Genomic DNA, 7,500 nt, shown 5'->3' with positions numbered 1-7,500 from the left:
AACATTATTTTCAAGGCTAAACATATTGCAGGCGTCAATAACATCTTAGCGGATGCTTTGTCCCGATTACAGGTACAGGCTTTCAAGCAAATGGCACCTCAGATGGACAGTTCTCCCACACCAATCCCACTCTGTCTGCAGCCTCAGAGCTTCAACCTGCTATCTTAGAGTTATTGTCATCTAGTCTGCAAAAGTCATCTCTTCCCACATATACAAGGTCATGGCATTTATTTCAGCAATTTTCACACACTATTTTTGGGCATGCATCCTTTTCTCTTCCCATCCCACCCACGACGTTAGCAGTTTTTATTGCATATCTATATGATAATGGATATGCGCCATCCACAGTAAATACCTATGTCTCTGCCCTTGCTTATTTTCACAAGCTTTCTAACTTTCCAGACCCCTCTAAGTGTTTTTTCATTATGCAGATGCTAAAAGGGTATAGGAAGAAGGGGCAACGTGTTGATACAAGATTACCGATTACATTGCCCATTCTTCATAGAATTGTTGATTCGGCTGAGAATTTCTCTTGCCCAAATTATACCGAAGTTCAATTCCGTGCTATGTGCTCATTAGCTTTTTATGCATTCCTGCGGGTTGGTGAGATGACCGCTGTTAATAAACAACGGCGAAACCTAGCCACAATTGTAAATTCATAGCTAGGTGTACACAACAACGCCGGTGAAAACCCCATCCATGTGGCATAAACTAAAACACAACCGAGTCTGTGGAAAATAAAGAAAACCCACCTACATCTCAAAACATACCGAAACACAAGTTAGCTGGGGTCTTAATAAACCTATAGGCAAACCCCGAACATAAAATTAAACATTCACCTCAAGGTCTTCACCACACGCTGCACTTTGCGGTCCTTGCTGAGCCTGCGGAGCTTGAATGGCCTCCGGAGCGTTTCCTGCTTGAAGAGCTACAGGTGCTTGAGGCGCTTGCATCGCTTGTGGCAGTTGTGGCGCTTGTGGCACTGTACTTGGAACCTGCAATTGCTCCTTGCATACGGAACCCGCGCCCGCAGTGCGCGCGGCAGTCAAAACCGTGCTATCCTGTCAATCATTTGCCCTTTCACCGGAAACAGGGCATTTTGTTGTGCGTAAATAACATTGTTGTGGATCTATCCCGTCGAAAGGATGCTACCAAAGTGTTTATTCGCGAAGTCAGCACAACTAAATACATTACTATGGTTTTGCCGTCTTCTTACACTTGATTCGAAAATACCTGCCTGAATTCGGCTTAGAATAGTTAGAAAAAGCACAAATAACAGCCAAAGCACAACAGCTTACGTTCGAATTCTGCTCGCCGACAACCCAAATTTGTTGACAAAAAAAATGCCACAAAATGTTTTAAATGGTTTCCTGGCCCTCTATTAATAGCGTTCACGTGAATTTTATATGGGGTATCGGGAAAGATAAATTGTCAAGCTGATATGTGTTTCGTGTAAACATACATTTTCAAGTAGCAAAAATTTGTATAAACACTACAAACCTTTTACTGACCATTACTCGAAGGAACTCCCTTTATAAGCTGCAAGGAAGCCGCTGATGAATTTTGCACAAAAACCTCGGCCCCTAACACCGGAAAGCCAGACTTGGAAAGTTTTTTTTAGTGGAAGGCTCACTACTAAGGAAGAGCTTCTAGAGCTTGCCCTCCCGCAGGTCGCCAGATAGGTGCAAACAAGCTGATTCATGTCCGAAAAGAGTAAGATCTAGAAGGTGCAGTCAAATTTTTTTTCTTGTATTGTGCGAAAATTTATTCAAAACTTTTCCCTCACTCCCAAAGAAGAACTTGCTGTGTCTTGCAATTCTACAGTGAATTACTATTAGGCCAATACGAGAATTAACATCAAAGAGGCACTCCCAGGGGTTTGGGGGAAGAAGAGAACATGGCTTATTTGAAGTGGGGAACAGAGGAACAATATCAAAATATTTTAGGGAACAAGGGAAGAAAACCAATATTTAAATTTTAGTGAAAAAAAAGCTGGGAACAAGTCTAAAAGTAATTTGAGGAACAAGGAAACACAAGCAAATATTTAAAGGGAACAAGGACCCCTCTCCCCAGGAGGGCCTCATTAAATGTTCTGCCTCTTTTATCCAACAGCTCCAACAATTTTTGAATGACCGACACGAAAAGAAGACTCTTAGAGAAATAAATTATTTATAATAACACTTTAGCATGCAAAACAATGCTCAGATGCTTACAAGCACCCACATGCCCGTGTTTGTAAAAAAGCACCATGAGCTATTCCTTGCAGCTGGTTTAGGCATTGTTTCATCTTCCAACATTGGGCAAAACCAAACCTGCTCCATTCTCAGAGGGCACTGGGGAAAAAAGCTAAAAGAAAAAACTAGCCTTAATCCAATTCTCCCAAGGCAATCTTTAAAGAATAAGATTATTGAAGGAACACTTTTGAGTGCCAACCCTAAAATAAGTCTTTTAAAACAAGTGCAAACAATATTAATAGTCTTTAAATTCACAAAATGTCGCACATTCAATTAGATTTGGCTGCAATATTCCTTAAAACTAGGCAGAACTATTTACAATAAAATGTGGAACATTTCCTGCCTATCTAAATATGCCACAAATTAGGGCTCCAAAAAGCAACCAGTTAAGTTTTTAGATAAAGATAGTGTCTCTATGGAGATCTGACACAATACCTAAAAATTAAATAATTTGATGCGATCAAGACATTGAATGAACGATATTGACTGTGAGTCCATTGACTCATGACTCATTTAACTCATAAAACATGCGTTCTCTGAATGAACAAGCAATAAACAAACTGCAGCAATGTATTTTAGGTTCACAAAGTGGGAATGAAAAAAACAATTCCTCATTTGATGTTTCAAATATATGCATTCAAATTAATTTTCTATCAACAATTCAAGGGCCTGACTTTTCAGTGTCTATTCACTGGTATTGATTTATGTTTCCATGATAAGTTTTAAAGTGAATCTGGCAACCACAGTGCCCTATGAAATGGGAAATAACTTTAACATACCCTTTAAACTTAAACCTTTTACAAGGGACACCATTACAACAACAACAAGCTTTATTACCAAAATAAAGTTAAAGATTACAATAATTTATAAAATATTAATACAAACCAAGGTAATGTTTACTCAGAATAACTAAAAAGCTAATCGAGCTGAGTAAAACTAAGTAGTGTTTAATATAGGAGGTAGGTTGGCACTAGAGCTTGAGTAAGTAAATTAATTAGTCAAAAAAAGAGAAGAAAGAGAAAACAGATAAATAAATAAATAAATAAATAAATAAAATTAAACAAATAAAGTCCAGTTGAAAACTCATGAGCAGTAAGACTGTAAGATGTTTAACTTGACTTTGTTTTTAAACGTTTTGAGGGGGAGGTGTTTAATCTTTCTTCAAGGTGATTCCAAACTTTTACAGCTGCAAAGCGAATGTTGAATTTACCATAGTTTGTTTTGATGGTATTGATATAATAGGTTGATTTAGGGTTGATATAATAGGTTGTTGATGCCCTACAAAGAACAAAGAATAAATTGAAAGGAGAGTTGGTCTGGAGTTTATCCACAATGGACAGTTAGTGGCTGCATTCACCAATGTAGAGAACAAACACATCAAGTTTCTTCTCAAGCAACCAAGTGTTCAAGGAGCTATTCAATTTCCAAAGAACACTATGGTAGTGTACCAGTACCTGGGTGAATTCGGGTACCTGGCCTGAAAATGAAACTTGTGGAGCCAAACAACTTGTTGAGCTTAGTACTTAAACTGGGTAGATAATTATGTCTACAAGTATTGTCTATTCAACCAACAGTTTCTCCTAATTTTGTGTACCATTCACTTGTTGGCCATGTTTCCTTAACAAAAAATCGCTAATTCAAGTACAGATTCAACTACAGATTCAAGTCCTTTCAAATCATCAAAGTTACTTTGCGCCACAAGGAACAAACAAAAAAAGAGGGGGACATGGGGGGGCCCTTAACACCGCAACACCGCAAAAAAACATTAACGAACACCGCATCACCGCAAGAAAAGTCGACGAAACACCGTCACCGCAACAATTATTTTTAGCTACATGATTTTAACGTCTACACTTGACATAACACGTTTATACCTAAACAATTTTCCACAAAATAAACACAACTCCTGGTAGCAGCGGTCAAGTTACTTATCAAGTTAAGTATTTATCAACGAAAACAGCTTCTCATTGGCAGCTTAAGCGTATTGAAGATTAACTCGACAATGTTGGTCTGGATTTTATTACAAATTAAACACAATGGTACGTGCTTGTCATAAATTATCACGGATTAACGAAGTTTACGTGCTGAATTTAGGTCTGAGAAAGATCAAACAAGAAACCACAGCACCGCAAATGATTTCATTTCACCGAACACCGTAGCTTGAGAAACACAAACATCGCACACCGTTGGGTTTGCGATCACCGCAACACCGCAAATTGAGATTTTATTCACCGCATCACCGCATTGAAAAAACCATCAACGCCGCAAATCCCCACGTCCCCTCAAAAAATACAAGCACTGAAGAACAAACTGCTCAAGAATGTACGACTCCTTTTGAAACAGCAGAACAGGATCCTTGAGTTACTAAAAAAGTGCTGCATGCTACGTAGATGTTTGCAGAACGATCGCAAGTTGTAATCATTGAAAAAAAACTCCACTCCAGATCTGATAGACGATGATCGTGCAAGACTCGCCAAGCACGTGGAACACCCAAAAGGATTATTCGGTGTTTGGCACAGCAGATGAACGAAAAATTGTTCCTCTCACTATTAAGTTCCAACCCGATAAGACCAATCTTGCCCAAATACGTGGACAACAACAAATTCGAATTCGGCAGCAGGCAAGCTCATCACCACTCTGCGAGCAGAGCCTCCTCAGAACGCCAAAATCGAGGAACCAAAAGAAAGGCTCTGCTAGCAGGGTGGCTCATCACAAGCCATCGAGGTTGGCATAAAGCAGCATAGCGCTTCACCTGAAGTTCGATCTTGGTGGACACAAACAAGGGGTGAAAGAACTTCATGAGGTCAGACGACCAAATGTGATTGACCCAACACTCGTTAGAGCGGCTCAGTTATCGGACAAACCAAGGGATTTCGTCGTAAAAATGTTCACTCAGCAACGTCTCCTTCTTCTTCTACTGAATAAAGTTCAAAAGCGATCCTGGTTGTTCATCACATGCTAGCCCAATCCATAAACTGGATGAAGAGGATTGGCAAATTGATTGTCAGAACAATGCGTCATTTCTGTCTCACTGAGTTCAAAGAAGCAACGGTCAAGAGTGTCACAAGAGAAGGCGAGCGAATCCACGATTGAAAACAATTGGCGTGACGTTGGATAGCACAAGGATAGCACAGTTTTTCCCGCTCGCTGAATTCTGATTGGTCAGTTTAAATTTCAGCAGCTTTCACCGTATGCAAGGCTGGGGAACCTGCTGTGCTTGCTGAACTTGCGGAGCCTGAGCCGCTCCCTGACGAAGACCTTCACGACGAGCCTGGGCGTGAGGCATTTGGACTTGTCTATCAGCCATATTAGACAAACGGAGATGTCGTGCGGTTGGGACGATGATAGTAAGAAAAGTCCTTTACTCTGGTTGTCCGCTGGAAGGAAACTGAGCAAGAAACGAGTGTTTTCCATCCTATTTATGCCAATTTATGTCATCCTGGTTACGTAATCAGCGTGCATTTGCAGGCTTAGTGTTAATTAAGCATTATAATGACTTATCTTAGTATCGCATTTCATTGGGTGTATTGTGAATAGTCTCCCGAAAATTCTAGGTGACCTTTTTGAGGTAAAAATCCGTTAAAAATAGGCAATAATACCATTTTTTAGACAGGCAGGCAAGCAATAAATTTTTTCAACAAATGTTCCGAAAATTCTAGATCTCAAATCGTCTTCCGAACAGATATTTTCCGAAAATTAACGTTGGGTGCCCCGGATGTATGTCGATGTTATGGTCAAAACCTTAAAACTGGTCATTTCAAGTTGTTGTTTTGATGAGTACGGGAGAAAAATGTTCAAAAATGCGTGCCGCACGTGAAGCTCGAGCATTTTCCCTCTTTTGACCAATAATATTCTTGCTTTTTGGCGTTGTCGTTTCTGAAACTCCCTGGTAAATAACCAACGCTGCTAAAAAAAAACTATGCGTTTCTTTTCTGTAATTCTTAAGTCAACAACGTGAGCACACAACAGCGAATCGTTCATTGTCTATCTTTACTTTTAAACAGTTCGTACGAATCCACTTATATGATAGTGGAATCTCTCCATCCGTGGTGGACTTGTTCCTGCTGATTGGAAGTGTGCTCTTGTGAAACCACTTTTGAAAAAACTGGACCTTGAACCTGTACTCAACAACTTCCGACCTGTCAGTAATCTGTCCTTTATTTCAAAGTGTGCTGAGAAACTGGTACTTCAACAATTATTGTCGCACTGCTCTGAGAATGCACCGCTTCCTAGCAACCAATCTGCTTATCGGAAATACCATTCTACCGAAACTTGCCTACTTAAGGTGCAGAATGACATTTTGCTAAGCATGGATCGACAAGAGGTTACACTTCTCGTATTACTTGACTTAAGTGCTGCATTTGACACTATTGATCATAATTTACTACTTAACTTACTTCAATCTGATTTCGGTGTTATTGGTAGTGCACTTCAGTGGGTCCGTTCTTTTCTGTCTGAAAGACAACAGCGAGTAGTTGTTGGTCAATCTTGTTCTAAAGACTATCAAATGAAATATGGAGTCCCGCAAGGAAGTTGTATCGGTCCAATCTTGTTCCTGCTGTATACTTCTCGACTCTTTAAACTTATGGAAAAACATTTACCCGATATGCAAGGCTACGCGGATGATACGCAGCTATATCTATCTTTTCGGCCGTCATCCTCTGAAGAGATGGATCGTGCACTATCTGCGTTATGTGCTGCCATTGCTGAAGTTCGTGCGTGGCTTATCTCTCACAAACTAAAATTCAATGACACCAAAACTGAGTTTATCATTATTGGTACTCGCCAACAGCTAGCTAAAGTGGAAATACCTTCTGTGAAAGTGGGGACAGCTGACATAGCACCCTTGACCAGCATCAGGAATCTTGGTGCCTGGTTTGATGATAAAATGTCTATGAATGATCACATCAACAAGACCTGTAGTAAAGCCTTCAGAGGACTTTACAACATCAGACAAATCAGAAAATTTCTTTCAACAGACACTACTAAAATACTAGTCCACGCCTTTGTAACATCGCACCTGGACTATTGTAACTCGCTACTGTTTGGCCTACCTGCATATCAACAAGAACGTCTTCAGAAGGTGCTTAATGCAGCTGCACGAGTCATATGCTTTATTCCCAAGTACGACCACATTACACCATCGCTTATGAAACTACACTGGCTTCCAGTGAAGCAGAGAATTGAGTTCAAAATTGCTCTATTAGTGTTTAAAGCAGTAAATGGTTTGTTTCCTGTGTACCTGACTAATTTACTTCAGATTCAG

At 40.0% G+C, this 7,500-nt stretch overlaps 1 long non-coding RNA gene across 1 annotated transcript in view; it reads left to right on the top strand.

Annotated features, from left to right (window-relative positions):
• The window catches only part of LOC138024417 (uncharacterized), a 14,082-nt gene extending 9,094 nt beyond the window's left edge, over positions 1–4,988 (top strand). Inside the window, exon 3 of the long non-coding RNA XR_011127000.1 lies at positions 73–4,988. This is a non-coding gene — a long non-coding RNA (uncharacterized lncRNA). The remainder of the gene's footprint in view (positions 1–72) is intronic.
• Positions 4,989–7,500: the final 2,512 nt, after the last annotated feature.

This window comes from Montipora capricornis, chromosome 2, assembly GCF_036669925.1.
Source record: "Montipora capricornis isolate CH-2021 chromosome 2, ASM3666992v2, whole genome shotgun sequence".
NCBI classification, from domain to species: Eukaryota; Metazoa; Cnidaria; class Anthozoa; order Scleractinia; family Acroporidae; genus Montipora; species Montipora capricornis.
Note: the sequence above shows the minus strand (reverse complement) of the source record. Positions and strands in the feature narration are given on the sequence as shown.